This window comes from Lathamus discolor, chromosome 2, assembly GCF_037157495.1.
Source record: "Lathamus discolor isolate bLatDis1 chromosome 2, bLatDis1.hap1, whole genome shotgun sequence".
Taxonomy (NCBI): domain Eukaryota; kingdom Metazoa; phylum Chordata; class Aves; order Psittaciformes; family Psittacidae; genus Lathamus; species Lathamus discolor.
In genome coordinates this window covers 13,645,317-13,670,045 of record NC_088885.1, presented here as the reverse complement: position 1 = coordinate 13,670,045, position 24,729 = coordinate 13,645,317, and the positions used below count along the sequence as shown (strand labels likewise).

The following is a 24,729-nucleotide window of genomic DNA, read 5'->3' as shown; positions in this document are numbered from 1 at the left end:
ACCCGTCCTTCACCCTCTCACCTTCCGGGCTCTCTGCACCTCAAATTTTGATTTGAGTCCATTCGCAGCTCGGATCAAAAAGGCAAAAGGCTTTTCCTCATACTTGATAGGCAAAGTCCCAGGAAAGCAATACATTAAACACTAACCTGCAGCTCTAGAAAGAAACAGGGCTGGTAGTTGTTTGCAAAAGCCTGAATTAGAGACTAGCGACTTGAGATAAGATAGGCAATCAGTTCTGACTCTGCCACTGCAGACTTCTGGTCTACTTGCAAGAGAAGACATGTCATCATTTCTCTTGACAGTCCCCAGGATTTCAGGGAGATTGCCTAGCAGTCACAGCAGAAAGGGGGAAATGAAAACAGGACTCTTAAGGAAGAATGAAGGACTTTAGGTCTTAGCTTTATTTTTAACAGGGAGTCTACACCAGCTCTGAGTAAGTTTAGATATGGTCACATATGTCATCTCCAGATCCTGGGGCAGGGGGACTGCGACATATTGATGTAACACAGATTTTGCTGTGGCAAGAGTCCCTTGAATGGGGTCACAGTGCCAGGAGAAGCCTGAAGAGAAAGGAAGGTCAGTTTATTTTTTGTACTGTTCAGTAGCTACTTGGGTAAAACCCCTTTTTATTAGGATTTCTCCCTAAACTGCCTATGCCTCATGTGCAATTACCTCGGCCATCTTACCACTGGAAACACGTTTTCCTAGACACTTTATGTCCAAGCAAAAGGTCACATACTACATTAAATCCATAGCTTCTGTCAGAAGAAAACACTTGCAAAGTAGATGCCAGCTCTATGCTCAAATTAGTATTCAGACACTGAAGCAGTACGACTGAGGTGGTCAGTCCAAAGGACTGATTTGCTAGGTGTGCTTTTGAGGCACACATTAACCTCTCCAACAGGCTGGCAGCACAGCAGAAGCCTGGATGGAAGGGGCAAATGCAGCTACACAGCAGCTCCTTTAACATGGCTGTAAGTTCCCTTGATATTTCTTTTCTGCAGCACAAATTCATATGCAAGCACAAGTTATTAAAGCAGTAATTGTTCCACTACAGTTTCACAGGAGGCTACAAAAATAACTAATGCCTACATCCAGTTAGTAAAGATGGCATTTAACTCCATTGCAGGGGGGAAAAATGCTTTAGTTCAGATCTTCTAGCACAGAAGTTTCAGTTGCCCTGTTATTCTTGACCTGTTGAGAGGGCTGCTGTTCTCTAAAACACGCATCTACTGGCAGGGGTACTCAGAGAAATACAAAACTGCTCATCCATAGAAAGGCTGTTCCCCGGATTGGTACCAAAACCAGCAGAAGAAAGTGGTTATGAAACACAAAAGGGTTTAATGGAGACGAGAAAAGGCAGAAGGGCTATTGAAGGGGTTTCTGCATCATGGTGCACAGTCCCTGTCACAGCACACAAGTCTCTACCTGTCTGTGTGTCCTCTATTTCTCAGACCGATACCTCGGAAGCTGGAGGAAATTACAGTGTCACCAAGTGCACCATTGCTTTCTCCCCTCACTACTTGTGTTACCAGGTGTATAGTTAACTTCTAAATCTCCCTAGTCCACGTCTGGGATACATCCATCACCTCCACTTATGTGAGGACTCAGCCATTCATCACCAAACCCACTGCACCCATCCCCAGGCTCGTTTCGTGCCTTACTCAGCAAACACTAATTGACTTGGAAATGATTCCCAGGAGGGTTCTCTCTTCCTCCCCTTTCTGCCCCAAATGAAACATCTCCTGTGGCTATGTGCACTCCTTAATCCTGACGCTATTCAGAACAGAAGCATAAGACGACGATTATTGCAGCAGATCCTCTTCCTTCTTTCCAGAAACATATAAAATGAAAAGCTGAAGTCTCCTGCTTTTGGCCACAACCTGCAGGTCAGTTTACCAGGAGCTGTATCTATACATTTTTATTTTTTACAGCCTTTCTTCTTTCTTGCCTCAAAGCAGCCCTCAAGAGAGACCACACAGTATGCAGCATTTGGAATCTTTTTCTTCTTCTTTTCCCTCTGGAGCTCATTCTAAAGTGCTTCCACAGATATTTTTCTTGCTTTGTGTTGCATTTCCTCTGTAAGCCTTACAAGACTTGCCAGCACAACTTCCCTGGCTGGTATACATACAACCATAGATATTTTTAAATCACAAAAGCAAACCGTCCTACTCCCCCTCCCTCCTTCCCCAAACCCCTATCATGCAAACATCTCTCTCCTCCTTCTGATGGAAGTAATTTCATTATTTTAAAAGCATTTATGCAACCAACAGACAGCACCATGTGTGTGCACACACAAGCCTCTGCAGGAGTCAGTGTGATTGTGCCCTCTCCCTACTTTCTGCTTTCTCTATCCTTTATCAATACTAACATTTCACATTCTAACCAAGTCGAGGTCGACATCCACTATATCCATCTTAAGCATGAGTTTCCAATGTACAGTGTTAAACCCAAGCAGGTTGCTACATTTGATGTAAAAGACACAGAGAATGCTCTTTTAAAGGCTTACACAAGTCTTGATCATGAAAGTTGCTTCCTTTAACAGAGCAATGATCTCCCAGACACTGGATTAACTCTTCACACCTCCAGCCCCTGTGCATGTTTTGTTGCAGTGGGTCCCCTTATTCTGTATCAAATTAATTGTAGTGGCACTTCTTCCCAGTACTTAGATAAGGTGCTTATAGACTTTTGGCTTCGTTTTGAGTAAGGAGGAAAGGGGGGTGGCTTTTTAAATCCTCCTCCCCCCATCCTTCAAATAGAGGGCAATTATACTTGCTGTTTCTTAGGTCTGAATTCAGCACCCCTCACATAACATCTCTTCCTATTGAAGGTATCTATATTCTTGCCCATAAACCACTTTTTCTGAAATCTAGTTCTACTAATATGCTTCCAACTGAAAAAACCAGTTACCCACACTATATGTGCCTTGAGAACCAGCATAACCAGCAATTGGAGACAACATTGACATAAACAAAGTGCAAAAAAACCCTATCACTGAGCCAGGACAGGCTACCAGAGAGACTGGATTGAGACAGTCATTCCAGATACAGTACTCCCATTTCAATATTTGCTTGTCGCAGTCAATCCATTTTCCTCTTCCACCCTATGAAAAGTTAAGTATCCCCAGGAAGGGGAGGCTCTGAAGATTTTTGGTCCTTCTCACTGACTTCTGTGAAGCAACAAACAATCCCAGCTTTGGAAAGAGAATTTTTTGTACAGCTTTATTTGTGTTTCAAGAGGTTAACAGGAAGAGTGTGACAGTCAGAATGTGGAATTGTGGCATTCAGGAATCCCACCTTTGTCTGGTGGGCTATGGGGAGAAAGAACTCTGCTGTCCTCCTCCTCTGTCCAAATGTCAGCAACCCCTTAGAGTTAACCCCTAACTCTAACCCCTGATTTTAGAGTTTAAACCCCTAAACTCCTCATACCCCTGCAGAACAGAAAGACCTTAGCACAAGGTGACAGCATTCCAAGAGAACAAACAAATCCGTGTGCTGTATGTCTTAGCATCCAGCAATATTTGAGCTTCTTCAGATTAAGAAATTATAAAGACAGCCTGAAAACACCAAAGATACAAAATTAAAGTTGTTTTTGGATGCTAGAGTTTCTTGTAATTTATTTTTTGTCATTTTTTGTCATTATTTTCAACAAAGGATAAATTTTTATATATACAGATTCCTCACACAATTCCTGCTCTCTGGTGTGCTTAGAAGCAGGCTGCTGGAAGGGCTCTATAAAAACCCCTAACAACAAATCTTCCTTGCAGCCCTGCACTGCATGAGCTGTGTGATCCCAACAAGGGAGCCAAGCGATGTTCCTCCAAGAGCAAGGGCCTTGGGCTAGTTGGTAGTTGCAGTAACCTTCAGTGTGAGAGAAGAGCTGGTGATGCAGTGGTCATTCAGCACACCCATGCTCCCCTCCCCACCTCATCATGCACTTTAATGTCCATTAGGTGTTACCAAGTCCTGTTGCACTCTGCTCTGCTGGCCTCAGTTTCTACTTCAAGCAGCCCTCCCCACTACTGCTGTTAGTTGTCTAACTCTACCTCCAAGCATTTGGGCTTTCTCTCTGCTTCCAGACTATTCTACATACATCATGTGTGTTCTGTATTTCCAGACATATACTCTGAGCTACCATGAAGCACATTTAAGTCTCCCCCAGGCTCCAGAGCACTGGAGATGGCAGGAGCAGCGAGGGGCAGGGCTCTCTGACATTATTCAACATGACCTCAAATAAGAATATACCATTTTCATGGGAAATTATGGACTTTTGGGGGGTGGGAATAGTAGAAATACAGAAGAGAGTCTCTGTACACCTCTCTCTCCCTGTTCTCAGTGAAATAAGGAAAGGTGATGCGCACTTCTTACCCCATCAAGGAAGAAAGAAAAGATACCTCAGAACACTGATGTTACCACAGCCTTTAACAATTATTCATCCAATTTCTTCACATTGACTTGATTTTACCTGACCCAAACAATGTTTTCCATTGGTAGAGGAGTGATGTTAGTATTCAGATTATTGTAGAAATATTACAGAAAACACATTGATTCTCCAGTAACACCTTATTTTTTTCTTAACCCTTTCAGTCTCAAACAACATCTTTGCTTCTATGCTTGGTCAACTGTACAAGCAATACTGAAAAGACAAGAAAAAATGGATGAGTAAATATTACAGGGAGCATTTGTCAGCACAAGACCAACTGTATTTGGAGGAACAACAACAGAAGATCTGTGATGGACCTGCAGAGGAACAAACCTGTAGTAAATATCAAAGAGCACAAACCTTTACTGGGACTCCCCATTAAGGCAGTATGAATACTGTGCTACTCCATGGGGCAAAAACCCATTAGGGAAAAAAAAAACAATACTGTGCTATTAGCTCATTTTCCAAAGACAGGCTTGGCAAGGGAAGACAAGCTGTGGAATAGATGTCAAGAAGAGTAAGAGGTGGGGAAGCAATGGCAAAACAAACATGAAGAACTGCCTCCAGATGTTCGGGCAGATGATGATCAGAGACATGGAGCAAAACTGCAGCTGCTCGAGATTTATGTTGAAAATGAATGCCTCAGCGTTTGCCTGTCCTCCTTTGGGGTGTGCTAGAGCCACCCAGGCTCCAACAGAACATAATCTGCACGTGGAGGTTAACATGGTTGAATCAATCTGATCATGGATGAAAATTCAGCTGCTATCGATTCCCCGCTTAGGCTGATTGCCCTTCCCGGGTCAGAATGGAGACCTGTCCCATTGTTCAGTGAATACAGTATTCTGTTCACTACATCAATTACCCTGACCCCAGGGGGGCCAAAAGCCTCCCTGCTCACCCATTTACAGTGACAGCTGTCATGCTAATGAATCCACATTGACATTATAATTAAACCATTACACAAAGTGAGGCCTCACTCTCAGCTGTACAGCAAACACACACAAGGCCATTTTGGAAAGGTTGCCAATTAGATACGTAGTATGACAAGAATAGGTATCCCTCAAGTTTTGGAAGATGAAAAATGCAGACAGAAGGTGCAGACTTAGAGAGGGATTAGGAAACAAGGACAACCTTTGGAGTGACTTTTAGTTTCCTCTTTGGAGTAGCTTTTGCTGAAGAGGTAGTCTCATGGGAGCTGCCCGACAAGTCTCTTTTTGGAGTACATCTTAGAGAAGAAGGAGCACTGCAGGACAACAAGCAGCTCCACAGCAAGAGCCAGAGGCACAAAAATCCCCAAACCTTCCACATCCATTTCCCTCGAACTAGAGATCTTGCACATCACCAGTCCAAAGAAAAATAAACAACCCCAATAGACGCCATTTGAGGTATATTTATCTCAACTGGCCAAGAGGATCTGGGAGCAGCCAGGTACTAGATTTTCATTATGCTTAACAGAAGCCCTCTGCTCCACAGCAGCTCTGCAACTGCACCCAAGTCATAATCCTCTCAGAGGTGCTTTGCATCCATGCACCCTTTTCATGCTTGGCCATTACTGACCAATAGTTTCACCTTAGAAATTGCTGGGTCGGGGTGTGTGTGTGTGTGTGTGTGTGTGTAATGGATTGGATGGGTAGAGATAGCTTTATACAAAGTGCTGCTGCTCTTTACAGACCTTAATGTAGGAGGCTGGAGAAGGTTGAAAGGGAAGAATTTTGATGCTTAAGAAAAACATGCTCTTTCGTTCAATCCTCTGAGTACTAATCTTAGCAAACAACATTCTGAATATATCAGCCTGCTACATAAAACCTTAACAGTGACTGAAATATTTTCTTCTAAGGAGGTAGGAATTGCATGGTGCAACAGATGAGCAGTGCTCATCTCTACGTAGAGGTGCAACCTACAGAAGGACTGTTACAAGCAGCATGGCAGTAGGCAATTTGATAGTTTCAAGTTGCACAGTCTGGCTTCAACAATACGAAAAAGCGATCTGCCCACATTTAGTTTATCAGAAGTCTCTCATTTGAGTCTGAGCACCAGAGGATTTAAAATAAATAAATAGCAAAATATTTTTTATTTGTTTTTTTTTTGTTCTTAATCCAGTGCATTCAAGTACAGGAATAAGTTCTGGGATGTTATTGCATGTTGCTATTGGGGAGCAAATCCTCATATATGAATACTGAAAAGCATTCAGCATAAGACTATATCTCAGGCTTTCAACTTTGGTAAATTTAAGGATACAGATGTCCTTCATCGGAAAGGATTACCTGAACTTACTTTGAGACCTTCATGGTCATCCTGAAGTGATTTCAGATCTATCAGAACAAAGAGGAATCAATGAATTTCTGGGACTATTTAGAAACCTCTGCATCTATACTGGGGATATTTGGCAGAATTCAGCCTTCACATAACCCAGCGATTCCCAGTGGCGGATGATTAAGCTTTGAAGACTTGATTTCTCTGTCCTGTTGCATCATTAAAAGCTGGATCATGGAGTTAAGCATTTACAAGCCGGGAGGTGCCAGAACCAAGGCTACCCTACAAGTGCTGGATCATCCCATGGGTGTATGTTGCATCCCCTTTAGCTCTGTGCACATTCAGTACACAGGGTACATGGCCAGTTATGCAGCAGCCATCAGTAGAACAATATTACTATATTCTTATAAATCACAGGGAGAGCTGAGGAAGTACACATTGGGAATATTGTGTAGCATCATGCAGTCTCCCACACAGATGATCAGAAGAGCTAAAAGTCTTAGATCCCCTATTATCACATTAAGCCACTCCAAAGGAAATATTTGGTACTGGAAGGGGATATAACCTGACAAAGTTATGGGCAACTGAGAATTGGACCTTGGTCAACAATTTCAACAACGGGTTGCACTTCTGGGTCCTACTTATAGTACTGCTGCTGCATGAAAAGAACAAGATCTTGGAGGCTTATTTTAAATCAGCACGGTTCTCTTGCCTTCCCTAAGGCTATGCAAGTCTAGAGAAGCTGGAGACTACCTATAATGTATGTTGTGTTATTCTGTTTTCCTAAACTGTACTTTGAATGATGGATGAGAGGCTGAAGCAGCTGATAACAATGCTAAATGGTGAGAGACCAAATATGCACCAGTAGCTGAGCTTAAACTGCGTAGCTGGGATAGAGCTGGGCTTGGGCTGAGAAACAGATGAAGTGTCCTGAGAGCATGTCAGCCCTGGAGCCCTGGAAACAGCTTTCTTTTGCAAAAGTTCCTTCTCCTGGGGGATGGGGCAGAGGGGAGAAAAAGGGACTTAAAATCCATGGGCATTATGGCTTTTAACCAAGGATGCAAATAATAGGTCAATAACCAAAGTGATGCAAAACATATTAAAAGTATATGCGATCACACAACCTACTCCTCAGTGGAAGGGGAAGCTGTACAGGTAGGGATGGCACCTGCTTCCACACTTCCTGCTACTTTGCTGTGCCCAAGGACATGTCTACCTATATGCTTTAGTAGGAATTTAGATCTTTTTAAAAGGACCTCACGTTTTTACAAAGGGATCCTTCTCCTCCATACTCTGCATGCTGCACTTGGATGAAAGAAGGCTCAGGAGTCAAGTTAGGCACAGCTTTATTCTTCTGAAGTCAGCCTCATTTTTCAGGGCCTGAATCAGTTGTCCCAAAAGCTCTTTTATAAAGACCTGTCTGCTGCAACCATTGCAGCCTGGTGCAGCAGCATTACACCTCAGTGCTAACTCATAATTTCAATGTATACATTTCACTGTCCTTTCTACAGAAGCTGTGGTGTCTGTCCTCTGGTGGGACAATTTGCTAAAAGCACCCCAAATCTCCAAGTATTGACTGACCAGAGCATTACTGCTTTCCCCATCAGAACCTTTTTGCATGCAGGTAAACCCCCAAATTTTTACCCATGTCAGTGTGACGGAACACTGGCTAAAAAAAGTTTCCCTCTACTTTGGTATATTTAGTAAATTGTGATGATAGACACATCATCAACCAATATAACAAAGTTTTGCTGTGAGATAGCTGATCCCGGCCGAAGCAAGACAACTTGAACTGAAAGACTAAGTTACATAGAGGAAAGAGTTAATAGGGCTTCAGGATAAGATACTACAGCGAATAAATCCAAACATGAGTTTGTAGGCTTGCTTTTTGCTTCTTTATATATTAAGAACTAACATTATTCAAACACAGCATTTACCAACTCAGCATGTTTACACAATATCGGATACTTCTGAACTACAGCCACCCAATGATATTTGGAGTTGGGGCATTCAGTCAAGACAGAGACAGAGAAGGGGGTCAAGAATTCAGTATGCTGAAAACCCCATTTTTCCTCTATTCATCCATGCCAGTCCCACTGACAAGAGCTGCTTTTCAGTGCCCCGTCCCTTTTTCCAGCTGGGTCCCAAAGATCCCCCCAGTGCAATCCCCACTGCCTGAAATTTTACAAGATCCCCACAGCTCTTCAATTACCTTCGTTGGCCTGTCAAGACTCCAGCATCTCAAATTCAGTTAGCTGGTGTTTGGACCTCCGCCAAGGGCCAGCCTTTGCTCCTAATGACAGCCAGCTGAGGGGACACTGAGAGGGGCTGAATTCAATTTGCAGGCCCTCTAATCTGATTAGGGGAGCAGGGTTTTTATTTTCTCCAAAGTTTGCAGTAGCCAGGATGAATGATGGCTAAAGGATGAGCTGTCAACATCAACAAAGGCTTGGAGACAAAGGGAAAAAAATGAGGGGGTATAACATATTTTATTTTAAGGAGAGAAATGAGCCTGCTCTGACTGACAGCACAGCGAGCTGTTGAGTGAATTGTTCAGGTGACAATGTTGTGTTTGCAGAGTGTCACTCTGTGTGGGCTGTGAAAGCAGGAATGGATCCAGCTACTGGGCAGATGTCAAGCAAATTCCAAGGACTGCTGTTCTTTTCTAAATAGAGTATCGCACTATTCTCTCATCCTTGTGTAAAATACGTAACACTTCTTCCATTTTCTACTTTGTGATGCTCTATTACAAGTACTCAGCTGCAAAAAGTCCCTTATTATATAGTCACACACACTCTTCATTTTTCATTCTTGCACATCTGAGGGTTTTGTCTTACTGGGCTGACTTGAGCATCACTAAGCTAAAGGCAGTATCTCTTCACATTCAAGCACTCAAGCATACAAGTTTTATTTGCTTCACTTCATAATACAGTTACAAAAAGGTCTATCACCACTTTCTCCATATAGTTTTCTTAATGTTTGAAAACTTGTGGTCCACTCAGTTAATCTGTAAGGATTTAATTTGTGCAGCATTGGAACACGAGCTTGGAGGAAGACAGTGGGGCTATGACCTTCTGCAGCCTCTGCTTTTCCTCTTGCAACACCCAGCATGGCACATTCAACACAGCTATGTGCTCCCTTGCTAATTCTGCAGATGCTTATTTCTATTTGGGTTATCACTACCACAACTGCTTCACCCAAGAGCAGGAAGACAGGCAGGGCTCAAAGGTGACCAAGCACATCCTGGTCATGTCCCAAGGGCTTATATGCCAGCCACAGGAAAAACAGAGCCCAGCATCCTGCAGGTGAGCAGCACCATAGTCTTGTGAAGGGGCACAAAGCAGTTGCACCATTGCCTTAGCATCCAAAACTGGGAGATTGTCATTAAGTTATCTTAGAAGCAGGTTTCAAAGACAGAAACAAGTAGAAAACCCAAGGAGTGCTTATGATGGTGAAGAGACTGTTGATGAAGCCAGAAAGAGGCAGAGAGAATTAAAATAAACATGGTAATAATTCTCCTCCTATTCTATAGGCAATACCAGCGCATAGGCTCCCTTTCTAATGGGAGGCTCACTTTGCTAGCAGTTTTGACTCACTTGCCACCCTGAAGTATTTCTGGACGCTCACCTCAGGTAAGACTTTCCTCAGCTTTGTAAACTGGTGATGGAGAGCTGGTGCAGGGGTATCTCTCAGCACCTTGCAGAGCTCAGAGGTCTCCTGTATGTGAGAGTGGAGGCTTAGCATTTGGGAAGCAGCTTGTTGTCTCATCAAGGATGTGATTTCTGCCTCTGTCCATATTCAGAACCTCTGCAAAAGTAAGTTAATGTTCACAAATGCTCAGCTGGAACCTATTAGCTTGTCTGCAAAGATCCCTGATGGTCCCTTGCTCTAACCTCCCTCAGTTCTTGCATTCAAACGGATTAGGCTGTCTCCACAGAACATCCCAAGGCTAAAGGGCCAAGCAAAATGTTTCTTGTAATCATTCTTCCTGTAGTCTTTTCTCCTGTCTATCTGGGACCTCCGTGGAGCCAGACAGGAGAGCTGACAGCAGGAACGCTGCCTGTGCTGTGCCCTCCACTTCCCTTGTTAATGCTTTGGCAGAGAAAAATGAGGGCAGCCTGACAAAGGCGCAGAGGGGTGAATAAGTAGGGAGCAGAAAGGAGAGGGGGAGATGAAGATCAAATAAATGAGGAAAGTGCATAGGAAAAGAGATACAAGACAGGATCAGATGTGGACGCAGAGGCAGGAAGGGCAGCAGCTAGGAGGAGCAATTTTGGAACAGGAGGAGTAAAGAAGCCACGCTGGCCTGCCAGAGGCTGGAGTCAGCACCCCAAATTATTGCTTTTCCTTCCCTATCAGAGGATGCCTGTGAACATCTTACTACTCGTAGCAGTCTAATAACAATAATACAGATCTGACCTCTTACACTCTACATCGTGAGCTCAGCAAGTGCAAGAACTATTGCACAGACTTATATATCCCATTTCAGGCAAGAGAATCAGTGCAATGGCACAGGATCACATTTTACTATTCTCAACATGCTTTGAGTGTGATATGGGTAGGGAATTGCAATCTAAATGACATATTGGTGAAAACGAAAGGCTGCAAAGCCAAATACCCTAATGTAAGAAAGTGGCAGAATTATTCATGCTTATAGATAAATAACTGATGCTCTCTCAATCTGAAAAAGGCATAATGTTTTCAAGAAAGCAATATCCCCTATATGGAGAATATTACTATATAATGACAAAAGATATAATCCCTTTCATGGCTTGCTGAGATCTTTGGAGTTCAGCCTCATGATAACCTGTGCAGTTAAACTGTCACCTGTGCTTGTTCATTGCTTTGTATTTTTATTGAGAATAAATTGACCAGTAACAGATGCCTCCCCTTTGTATTGGCATCCATCCATTCAAAAAACATTACAAAACTACAGAACACTATCAGCCCATCAGTAATGCTACAAGTTAGATACCGTTATTATAGAATATGGCTATTCCATATTCTATAACTACCTTTGGAGTCTAATAAGGCCCCAAAAAGCCGAGCCAGCTCCATCAGATAACGAATGCAGATGGAGAAAGCACTGAATATCCTAAAGAGCCGATAGATGACAAAACTTCGAAAGATGCTGCATATTCTTATTAGATCTCGTTTGAGGCCATTAATGCAGTTACACCAGGGGAACATTTGGCCCATTATTCATAACATCCAGAAGATGAGGAGTAACACACTTAATTGAAACCCTTGTCAAAATGAAAAATTAATTATCCTCCAAAGATTCTCTGTCAAACTGTCGCTTTCTATTTGCTACACAGGGGCAATATCAGCAAAATAGCTCTTTAAGTCCCTGCTACCAGCAAGTCTATTATATTAGGTACAAGCAACAAATGCAGAAGAGACCGAGTCAGGAATTATGCAATGAAGAATACTTTAATCAGAAAAACTCTGCTCCAAACCCAAACCTGTTTCAGGAGAGTGTGACAAAAGCATCAGGCATTGCAGTTTAAGCATGGCTATCTTCTTAAGAGGCAGGAAGGGTCACCAAAGAACTATGGGAGGGTCCAACAGCCCCAGCACTCCCCCAGCTAGGGAAAATCTAGGCTCTGCTTTGAGTAAAAGCAATAAAAATCTATGCTGAAAGGAAGGACCATGAGGTCATTGTCTGGTTTGGGTTCCTAGTGCCTCCCTCCAGGGGAACCGGAACCAAGGACAGTGACTTTCAGGTATCAAGAACTACTGAAGGATGGTACAATCATTTCTGTGGCCATCTCTTTTCTCAACCAGCTGTAACAGCAGTTCAGGCAGGACTCGCACCCCTCCAATTCCATGAGCCCTTCTCCACAGGTTTAGACAAGGAAAACTAAACAGAGCACTTTGATAGCAGGCACAGATGACTCAAGACAATGGCCGTCTGCCCAAACCCAACCAGGAATATTCATCGAGTTTCTAAGGCTTCCTTGAGCAAAGACCAACAGTTTCCAATCACCCAGGTATTTGCTTTCTCCCCTGCCAAGCACCAGCCTCAAGAGAAAGAGCAAAGTCCCAAGTGCCTGTTAAAGGCCCCAGTCTACCAAACCTAGAGCATAGCAGAGAAAGACCCCTGGCTTTTTTCACTTGCGCCACATTATCACAGAAAGGTGGATTAGAAGTTATCTCAGCTCTGCTTTCTTTCAGAGCTCCTTGGCAACGCAGCCACCAAGATATAAATATGCACACACAAAAATCTGCAGCAGGCGTATGTGCACGCACACACACAAGCCAATAGGCAAAAGTATTTCAAGGAACAGGGCAGATATGGCCGGGAAGGCAAAGGAGTTATGGAGATTCTGGGAAGAGGAGGAAAATAAGGGAGACTTTTTTTACTGTCTTCCCAATATTTAGGGTTTTTTGAGGCTCAAACCCCAGCCACCTTGGAAAATCAATAACTTCACAGCTGTATCTACCACCAGCAAGCTTCGCACACATTGCAAGGGTCAGCTATAGCTTCAGGCCTTCATTGTATAGAATACCATTCAGATGAAGAAGACCTAATTCTACAAATTTACAGAATTACAAAGGGCCAGCAACAGTTTCAGGCCTACATTGTGTAAAAAGGAAGACGACCTAATTCTGACTAAAGTAAGGCTGATAAAGGACCAACTTAACCCAGCTACTCAATAGTACACTGATCAAAGGGCTCTAGGCAAAGGAGTTCCCCATCCTTCAAGGCAGCAGGCAAGTAGCATTTCAAAGACCGTTTATTACTTTTATAGACCTCAGGTGGCCATTATCACCTGCACCAAAGTCAGGGCCTTGGAGGATAATGCATTGGTATTACCATTTGTGATCACCATAGTAACAACACAGCAGAATAATAAACACTAGCTACACATAAAATATACCTTCAGTGTCTTGTGCAAGAGGGAGACCAACTCACTGCTCTCACTCATTATGCTCATACTCCAAAATGGCAAATTAACCCACCATACCGAGTCCCTGTGCACAGCAGGCAACAGACCTCACCTCCACAAAGTCCTGAAAGCTTTTCTTCACAAAGGCCAAGATAAAAGCCAGTCACCACAAGGTTCTTATAGCCTTGCTTTCTTCCTTGTCAACAGTGAGGGCCCACCCTTTCCTTTTGGGTGGGAGTTTTCCTACAGATGATGGGTGTTGATGCACTCAGACACCTGGAGCAGATACTCTTTCTCCCTGGTCAGGTGGGACAGAGATATTTGGCATGGCATTTTGGTATCTCCTGGCTCACAGTTCTTGTCCTCAGACACAGGGGAACCTCTGCTTCCTAATGAGCAGCACCAGGCTGGGAGAGGGAGCCAGCATGTCAAGAAAGCAGTGCTGGAAATGTTTTTCAGCTTGTACAAGCTTTCCCCTTGCAGTGGGTAAGGGCTTGTTCATCAGCTGCTCCTATAACTCCTTTCTTTATGTGCACAAACTGTTTACATATTGAATGTTGTGCAATAAGACAAAGAAGTATTTATTCTGAGATGTTTATATTAACCCTTCTGAAGCCAAGAGCACTTGTGCTAAGAGTACTTGGATCACAAGAGCTGACTGTGATCCGGACTCTGGAAACCCTTCTGTGGCTCAGCTTTATTGTTGCAAGCAGTATGTCTGAAGTCCGTGTGGCTCCTGCTATGATCGAGGAAAGCACAAATATAACACTTTGCAGTGGAACACCACAGTCCTGCAAGCGGAACACGTTCATCAAGAAGCTCAGGCTCCAGGAGGGCAGAGAGAGGGAAAACCTCACTGATTCTGCTTTACTTACAGGGCTTTTTAGAGAGGAAAGAATCAAACAGAACCCAGTTTATCGTGCAGCAAAAGGACTCTTGGTTCATCACTTGGAAAAATGTACAAATCCCACCATTTCACTGCTTTATGATTATGACTTTTTTCTTTCTGCAACTTTAGAAACCTTCACTTACATTCATTCCAAGTTTTGAAGCTAGTATTTGGATCCAGGTATAAATACTGAATGCAAATTTAGTAGAACAGAGGACAATTCTTTGGGGGGGGGGGAAGCATTATAGTTTTCTTCTCGGTTCACTTCCTTTCCCTGCTATGCAGCCATACAGGGTCATAAGTATCCACTTCTGGATGTTTTTAGGCATCTTCCAGACTGTCATCCATTTCTTCTGAGATACCTCATGAACTGCCATTTCCAAATGTTATTACTCTAACATGTCTCTTTCTGGTCCTGCTGGTGCCCTGGGTCTCAGTCAACATCTGGCTGGGTGAGCTGCTCTGCAGTCTCTTATGGTTTGTTTTGTAGGAGCTGATATCCTTCACCATGAAAGAAGATCAGACTCTTCCCTTTACATGAGCCTTCATTAGTGAATTGCTGTATCACGGTCCTTTTATGTTTAATCTCCTCAATTAGTTCAAATAATGAATTTACTGCCAGGGAAGTTTACAAAAGCAGATCATTTTAAATAAATACGCACTAAGTAAGTAGTCACTAAGTGCACTCGAAACCTGCATGTGCTCCCCCCAGCAGGCAAAGAGCTATGCAGGGGAGTGGCTGCAGACGCTGACACTATTTCTGTGCTAGACAAGGGAAAGGAGGGCTCCAAGCTTTGGGAAATCCCTGCTTTAGTCTCAGCTACCTTTTGGTATCAGGCATTTGTAAAGAGCTATTAACAGTTCATTCCCAGGAGAGCTGCAGGTTAGATGTTACTTGTGTACATTACCTGTCAAATTAAATCTCATCTTCCATAAAGCTCTCACAAGAAGCAGAATACATTTACACGATCGTAATAAAGGCAGAATGTTTTGGGTGAATGAGGTACTACCGTTTTGCCTTAAACTAGCAATTACTGACAAAGTAGTGCATTTTATTTCTGTGTTTTGTACACAGCCCTTGGAGCTAAGGCATGTTCAATGGCATGCTTTCCTTACAAATCTGGCTTAAGCGACAGTGAATTCTTTCAGGAAGTATCTTTGTTGAGCTAAAGAGCTCATCTTCCAAAAGCTCTGAAATTACTTGGTGCTTTGGAAGATGTTCATTCCACAGTATTGATGGCATGCTTGCCTTTCTGCAGGTTTTTGCTCTCATCATTTTCTTTTTATCTAAAAAACCAGATAATTACATATTTTTTTAATGTAAGGTTTTAACAAAGAGACTGAAGTTTCCAGTTTAAACAACTCCTTTGGGCAGTTAAAGCATTTTCTTTTCAAGGCATCAGAATTAATACCTTGAGAATTCTTTCAAACAAATAAACAGCAACAGAATAAAATGAAACAGGGGAAAAATAATTTTCACACTTCTTTACTCTTAAACTGTTAGGCTAATGCTGGAAAACCATACGAAGGTATAAGAAAGAAGAACTTTCCAGTCTAAATTGTCTAAATATTCCTGTGGGTCTAGCTCTGGGTAGGGTTCTTTTAACTCCATATTGTGATTTTGAATATTGAGTGTCTCCCCTATTGTCCCAGTGGGTAACTCTCGAGGTGTGGCAAGATCTCCCTTATCACTGTAGGAAGCCTGAATGTCTTCAAGTTTTGTAGACCTGAACCCAATTACAGGTTTCACATGTTCTTTTCAAATAGAATTCACTTTTTTCTAGACTTTTAGAAATGTATTTTAGATACAATATTCTATATTTATATATTCAGAATTCTGTTTTTTTATATAGTATTTTAGATATTTTATATTTTAGCAATACATTTTAAATATTGTGGTGCAACACAGAGCATTGCGGCCTTGACTCTACAAAACACTCCACAAGAGAGGACACAGAGTCCCCCAGTACTTGGTGGGACATCTGGGTTCTTCAAAAGGGACACAGCGCTTATGTCCTGTGTCTGAAGTCAAGAAAGATGAGCATGGATTCAGAAGCAACCCAAAACCTATCTCAGTAATACCATGAATTTTAAGGGTAGCCCTTAGCCTGTGGATTTACTTGATTTTCATTGAAATTCTAACGCAAAAAACATTAGGAAACCTACTTACTGTCCCCTAAGCACTTCCCCCAGCCTTGGAGGAAAGGTCAAGGTTATTATTCATCGTAATCCATCATGAGGAATTTTCAGACATTCAGCAATGATGCTTTAGTAATTTTTTGTGCCACCTTAAGCTCTACTACTGTGTATTGTTTTCCAGGCAAGGATAGCAGATAAGCCCCTTAGTTCAAGTACCTGCTGCCTGGGTCAGGAAAGCCACATCCTCCTATAACAAACATACATATATATATACATAAGTAAGAGAGAGGAGGCAAGACAATTTCTCAGCAGCTCCCAGAAGAAAGCTCTTTCGTGATGAAATTTTTACTTAAGAAAAGCTCCTAAATCAATTGCTCCCAGGCGAGGGAAGGAGGAGGGAGAATGAGGAAGGCTGCATTCTCCCTGCTCAGCAGTTTCCCACTGCCCTCCCGTCCTCCCTCCCCATCAGCAGGTTGTAGGCAGTGCCTGGGGTCAAAACAAAGAGCTGACCCCATGGCAGGGCACCTTGGGGTGCTGGAATGGGCAGCGAGGACCTCGGCTGGTGATGCTGAAACATGAAGCTCTGGTCCCTTTCCACCACGTTTCCTTCCAGCGGGGTGAGAACAGGGCTCCCATATCAGTTTAGCATACCAGAGACTTAGAGGGGCTTACCAGGCTGCTCTGTTTAGGGGATAAAAGATGGGAGCTTGGCAGGAATAAACATGTCACTGGGGGAGCCTGCTCCATGGGGCCTGATTTCCCTCTCGCGTCGACTTGCTGCTGGCGCAGCTCCCCAGATGCCGCAGCACTAATCCTGATTTATGCTGAGTTTTGGAGGGCACAGGACCAGCCAGAGTAGCATACAGGCATGCTGCTTCCCCTCACCTGGGCACACACTGGTGCTCAGGAGGAGGGAAAACATGTTTAGTGAGTAATTAAAGTGATTTTCTAGCTTTTTGGGTGGGGGCACATGGCTTCACATGAGTTTGCACCATTCAACGCTGATGGGATTCAGTGCATGTGTCAGGGAGCCTAGTGCTCAAAAGTGATCAGGAACAGGAGGGATAAGCTCTGCTCTGCTGCTTCCCCTGAAGTTAGCTTAGCAAAATCAACTGTGATTTTGAAGCATCCCTACCTAGAAGTGTCTACAGGTCATGCTCTTCAATGCCCTCACTTTCTGCCAGGAAGGCAGCATAGAGTGGCTGCACCATCCCTGAGATGCATGTTGTCTTCGAAAGCCAGCAGAGGACTGCTCACATACCTTCCTGACAGGAGCACTGGGATAAGGAGGTCATTTATTTATGGTGGCTCTGAGATGCTTGTAGGAGAGATAACAGAGCATTGAGCTGGCCCTCAGCAATAGGTTTGCTTTCAAATCTCCAACTTTCCATTTACAAATGCAAGGCTGGCACCAGTGTTTCCATGTTGTTTTGCACACAGCACTTAGCTTTTTGGTCGTTCTCTAAGAGTAGGGGGAAAAGATTCCCAAGTTTACAAAGGGTCCTTGTGGGCTTTCCAAAGACGTCTGCTCAACAGCACTAGCGCTCCTTCAACACCAGCCCTGGGCAGTCAGGCACACCCAAACAACAATTCATCCCACTGCCTCCATCGCACAATGCACAAAGTATTGTCTCCCCCAGCTCTTGATGGAAGTCCACCAAAGGCAAATCCCTCCTGGAGGTATTTTTGGAGGGAAGTTATTGCTCACCCCACTTCCCCACCTTTTCCCTCTGATCGGTTATGGCAGTTTGAGCCGAGAAACCGCAAGGTCCCTCGCAGATGTTTGGTAACACATCAACGGCCCTGCCCAACACAATGTAATGCAATTCCCCCCCAATCTCCCTCAGACATTACCTAATTGATAAAGGGGCCGCCCCGCGCCGTAGCAGCTCCCTCCCCAGCTTGTGCGACACAGCAGGGCTCTGTTCCCTTTCGCCATGACATCATGCCGGCGCTCGCCGCCCATGCATCATGCTGCCTGCGAGCTTCCTCTTCCACCCCAGATAAACACGGCCGAGACAAACTCCCTCAGCAACACAAGAAAAGAGCTAAAAAAAGGATTACAAACCCCTGCAACTTTCTGCAGCTCCTGCCCCAGACCCTTGTTCCTGCCTGGGTTGTGGTGAGAGCTGCTGGATGGGGTTTGGATATGGAGCCCGTCTGCAGTGGCCTCCAGCTTTCCACTATTTGCTGGCAAAATCCAGAGAGGGAAAAGGCTCAGAAGTGCAAAGTTTCTGCTATAACTTCCAGACACAGATACCAAAGTTACAAGTGTGCACGCATCGGCAGAGTTTCCACGGGGTCAAGTATGAGACCAAATGAGACCGTCAGGCTCAAACTGGGCAAAAGCCTGGTGCCGTTTGGATGGTGGGGCTATAGCTAAGTTTGCAACAGATTCGGTTTATTTACTCTGTGCTGCACCTAATGCAGGACTGGAAAACAAGGTTGCACATAGAAAAATGTGTGCAAGTAGGTGCAGCAAATAAGCTGTTTTCTTATATTCTTGTTAGCAGCTTTTGATTTGAGATTGCCTCCTAAAGCATCCCCCCTTAATGTATAATCTGTAGTGTCTTTTTGTAGTGAACTCTTCCCCCTACCAAGCTGAATTCAAGGTTATCCTTCACTGTCTAGTCTATAGATCTGTCATGAAAAGATAGCTGTGAATTCCTTATCATCCTTATCGTCCTTATCCATAGTGGGTCTTAGCAAAGTTTTCACACAAACAGAATTACTGAAATAGCAATTATACACTGACCAAAATTATCTGCGGAATAATATGAGTAAACACGTGGAATTTAGCCAAGAAGGTCATAAAAAAAATGGACCCAAATACCTGGAAAGTTTTGTGGGTTTTTTCCAGATTAGGTATTTTACAAAAGGAATTCTAGTTTTGTAAAAGATCGGGCTTCAATTCACAACACCATTTTGTTTCAAAATCAAATACACCTTTTCAGTTATAAAAGAATCCTCCCCCCACATCATGTAATATAACCCAGAATATGTATATTTGCACAAATGCACACACATACGCGTATAACCATACAGAGGGAGATGAAGGGAAAGTGGGAGAGGATCCACAAAGAAAATTAGCTCCTTCTCATGTAAGTCAAAGCTAACCCTGAACAACTTTCCCCTATGGTTTCTTAGTTCAGATATCTAACAACAATAAGAAAAATAGAGGTCAACTTTTCCCTTCTAATGCTTACACACAATATCCTTTTACCTCCTCCCCTGCTGAAAAACCCACAATGAACATCCAAGCTCTGAGGTCTAAATCAGCATTGATGAAACACAGAAAATAGTCAAATTTTGATCCTAAAAGGAAAAAAATGAAGAATAACAGAGGTTCACTTCTGTTAATGCCAACTGTGTAATTAATGCCCACACATTAATTACAGGCATTAATTGCCACACACTTAATATGGGGCACTGTGGGGTTTTGTGGGATGTTTAATGAAGTGTTTGCTCAATCACCATAACATTCCTCATCCCACAATTTCTCTGGCTGCAGAGAGTGAAGCTGTTTTGCATCCAGGACTGGGTTGCCACGGTATTTCTCTTACAAGAGAGCTATAACTTGGTGTTGGGCTGCTGCAGGCAAGCTGGCAACGTGCAGGCAACCAACAATGTTTTCCTCATTAGTTAATCCTTTCTAGCAAGAGGAAAACATTTAGCTGCAGATGTGGGTGTGGGTTGCTCCAAAGCAGGACCCACTCTGGTACAGGAGCCAACATAAAGGGCTATAGAGCCGCCGAACATGGATGCATCACCAGGAAGAGCACTGCATCTGCTTGCATCTTAAACCCCTTGGTGTTCCTCTCCCATTGCGGGAACACAGGACAGATGAGCTAGACACAAACAACATCTTATTTTCCTCCTCTCTCTTGTACTCGAGGAGAACATGGCCGTAACTCCACTGGGAAGAAACAACCCCACAGCTAATCTTCCTCCTCCTCAGGACAGTTTGTTGAAATTAGTGAAAGGATGCAGACGTTGTGCAGGCTGCTTGATAAGAGTTATAAGCACTGGTTTGTTATTATTAACGAGAGGGAGCATAACTTTGCTGTCTCCAATGATTTTAAAACACAACATTCTCCCTCACAGCTATCTCCATACCTACTCTATTTACATTAAATAGATGCATGAGTAAGTGTGGGGATGTGCATATGGAGGGAAAATAAATCGCTTCCAGGAGGAGGGTGTTTTGTCTATTGTGTACATTTTTGGGGGATGTGGCAATATAAACCACAAAATAAAACATGAGAACAACTCAGAATGCACCACCAGAACTCAAAAAGAACCACAACCCAACAAAGAAACAGCAGAGCCTGGGGGTACAGGCAGCTTGTTTTCCTTGAAATACAAACACATAAAATCATAGAATCACAGAATGGTTGCAGTGGGAAGGGACCTTAAAGATCATCTAGCTCCAACCCTAAAGTACATGTATTGGTTAACAGAGTGTATCTAGGATTACCCAAGCTTGCATGTTGAGCGTCATGTAATGAATGGGATGGGTAATTTCATAGAATCATAGCATAACAGAATGGTTTGTGTTGAAAAGGACCTTAAAGCTCATCCAGTCCCAAACCCCTGCCACAGGCAGGGACACCTTCCACTAGACCAGGTTGCTCCAAGCCCCGTCCAACCTGGCCTTGAACACTGCCAGGGATGGGGCAGCCACAGCTTCTCTGGGCACCCTGTGCCAGCTCCTCAGCACCCTCGCAGGGAAGGATTTTTTCCTATTATCTCATCTAAATCTCCCTTCTGTCAGCTAATTTCACCTTAATCCTTCATAGATGCCCCTGACACTAAAACCAAGCTGCTATTTATTTGACAGTTCAGCTCAATATAATAGCTTAAAGGCAGTGCCAGCAGCAGAGTATCACCAGTGCTGCTTTAGAAGTGACAAATCAATGTCAGTTCAGGCAGGTTCCCATTGCACCCCATTGCACCCCATTGCCTAGGGCATTCCTGATGCTGAGAGCGGGTGTTGAGTATGCAAGCACTGGAGAGATCCATTTTCTGCAGCTGTCCTCAGGGTGAGATATTTGACATGGATTGAAGCTGCAGCTGCTCTGAGGCAGACCAGGAGACTGTCTCTGTATTTCACATCACCCCAAGCACCACAGGATCCCTGACTGAGGCTCCTTGGAGCTGTGGTAACAGAGATAACAGGCTGTCGTCATCTCTGTCAGCTAGAATAGATGGAAGTGGAAAAATCCTTCGGCTTACGTTGATTGGGCACTTGCTGAATGTGCAGGGAAGGTAGAAAGATGGAGGGCAGTGACTAACAATGGGAGGAGATAAAACTAGGATATCTGATTTCACAGGCTCTTGATGTCTTTTTTCTTTCCCATTGGCTTGTCAGCTTTGCTACATTTATTCATACCCCAAAGAGGTAATTCTACTGCTGCCATTTGTTCTTTGGCCAAACAGCACCTAAAAACGAACTTTGTGCTGTTGTTACAATCACTGTTGTATTAAGCACCAATTCATCATTAACTATGGTGTGTTTCTGGAGACAACTTTGTGCATAGATGATTCCAATTTAGTTTTAGCCAAATTCAATACCAATTGTAAGTTCAGCACAGTTCAAGTTACAAAAGTCTGTCTGTAACATAAGAGTGAAAATGACATAATGACATGAAGTTTTAAGAAGAATGTATCCGAATGGAGTGAAATCCAAGCAGAATCCTTCCTGCCTTCAGAATACAGAATTTATAGTTAATGGAGTGTAAATCTTTTATGGCTGTTATTCTTTAAGACATATAAAATTACTGCAAATACATCTTATTCTGTCCAGCAGAGGTGTTGCAAAAACACTGGCAGCGCAGTCTTTGTAACCACACTTCTGTGTGGCGTGGGCTGGTAGGGCAGTGTGGGAGCTGGGCTGCAGGTAATGCACAACTCAATGCAATGCAAACCAGCAACCTACTACTTCCTACCGTGTCATGCAGCACATAATTATTTACTTACTATTATTTGTTTTCTTTCCAAAAGGTGAACATGAAAACAGTGTAGTCTGAATTGTATGGGTTTTTTTACATTACATAAAAGAAAAAAATGATGTCTAGCTAATGGATATTAATTCTGCCCTTTCTGAAAAGCGATGCAGGTTATCTAGCACTGACATGCATGAATCCTGCCACAATTACTGGGATTTCATTTAATTTATTTAGCATTTATTCTCTTGTTTTCACTATTTCTTTAATATGTTCTAAAGTATTTCTTTCCCACATGCAGGACAGCTTGGGCCAAGTCCTGTACTCTCTTAGAGAGTCTGACTACAGCCTTCTGTATGTAAGAGTGCAATAGCAATATGTGAAGGTGTGCACATGTGCATATTTATATGTTATTTGTGTGTACTAGCACTTATATATACACACAGTCCCACATGCATCATATATCTTATTTTGCAATATTAAAACAACTTATTTGCAATAACAGAAAGGAAGAATCATAGAATCCCAGACTGGTTTGGGTTGAAGGGACCTTAAAGTTCATCCTGTTCCAGCCCCCTGCCACGGGCCGAGACACCTTCCACTAGAGCAGGTTGCTCCAAGCCCCTGTGTCCAACCTGGCCTTGAACACTGCCAGGGATGGGGCAGCCACAGCTTCTCTGGGCACCCTGTGCCAGTGCCTCAGCACCCTCACAGGGAAGAGCTTCTGCCTAAGAGCTCATCTCAATCTCTCCTCTTTCAGTCCAAAGCCATTCCCCCTTGTGTAACGTTAAGAATGTGATGTGCTGTTTCCTTTCTGTGCAAAATAAGCTCCAAAGGTTGGCTTTTTAAATTGTGCTATAGTGCTGTAGTTACTTGCAAGTGGTGTCAGAACTGTACAACTGGTCATACGCCTTCAGCACAGTGTACTTGCTAGACCTGTCACTTTTGTATGCCATGCAGTCATGTGTTTGTAATCAGAGGTCCATGAAACTGTCAAGAAGATCACTCTCTTTCCAGCTGTTCTGTCCTTTTACCAGCATCACATTTGGAGAGCGAACTGTAAATAATAAGGACTTGATGAAGCTTCCATAGCTAGCAAAGTTCCAACTTCAAAAGCTTTTCTGCTTCTGAACTTAATGATTGACTTCCCTCTGGGTTTACTTTTAATGCTGTTACTGTATGCCATTCTAGACCATTAATAACTATCGGTGTTTGAGGCTATCATACAAGGATTCAAAAACATGGCCATTCCTCATTATCCAGAGTTGCAGATCACAAGTGTGCTAGTAGTAAAAGGCAGAATGGGTGTTTCACAGCAAAGATTTTTATGTTACAAAACCACTCTCAGAAGGAGGCTGTCAAGCCCTAACAATCATCAACACTCAAAGATAGTTGATTTCAAGACAAGGCAGATGTGACTCAAATCAATTGCCCTTGCACAGGCAGCCAACTGACATGCCCCAGGGCACCTGGGTTGTTGGCACAAGGCTGGAATATGTGATATAGAAGTATGGGAGACCAAAGCAAGTGACCAGCAGCTGAAACCCAGATGTGACGCCATGTGGACATATCAAACAGCTTGTAGACATCAATGGGTTAACAACTGGATCAAGACTGGCCATCCCATAGCTGCCTGTAACCAGGCAATGTGTGCAAGGAACTTATCCCCTTCAAGTTCACCAAGCCGTTTTAAAGGAAGCACCCTTTGGTATGTATCCTGTTACTTGAGCACATTTGAATGTTTTCAGTTCAAATCACCAAATTATAGGTTGATGTAGGCAGAGATTTTCTTTCGGTAGTTTCAGCAATTGCTTTCCATGCTGTATGAAATAGTTATCTAGTGAATGAGACAGGTGCCAAACAAATGCCTCTCCTAAACTACTCCACATGTAGCTGATTGCCAGTTCCCCAAAAAACTATGTGCTTTATAGACAGTGGAACAGAATCAAGGGATCTTCCCCAAGTACGTCCTAGAACTGCAGCTGGGGCAACTGCTTCACCCCTTTGGGTTACAATGACTGAATAGTAGGTCCGGAGATAAAAATTGCCATTGACATGACATTTCATTTACTTCTGACCAATAAAGGAAAAGCAAAAAGAAAACAAAGACTAGTGGCTTCTGAAATAAGTAACTTATGTTTAAGCATTTTTAAGACACCAAATGAAAATACGTAAATTCATCTTCATG

General features: G+C 43.3%; 1 long non-coding RNA gene across 1 annotated transcript; it reads right to left on the bottom strand.

Annotated features, from left to right (window-relative positions):
- Window positions 1-493: 493 nt before the first annotated feature.
- On the bottom strand, window positions 494-13,752 carry LOC136009117 (uncharacterized). Its single transcript, XR_010610342.1, has 3 exons — window positions 13,681-13,752; window positions 10,303-10,482; window positions 494-560 (listed from the first exon to the last, which is right to left on the bottom strand). It is a non-coding gene; the product is annotated as an uncharacterized LOC136009117 (long non-coding RNA).
- Window positions 13,753-24,729: the final 10,977 nt, after the last annotated feature.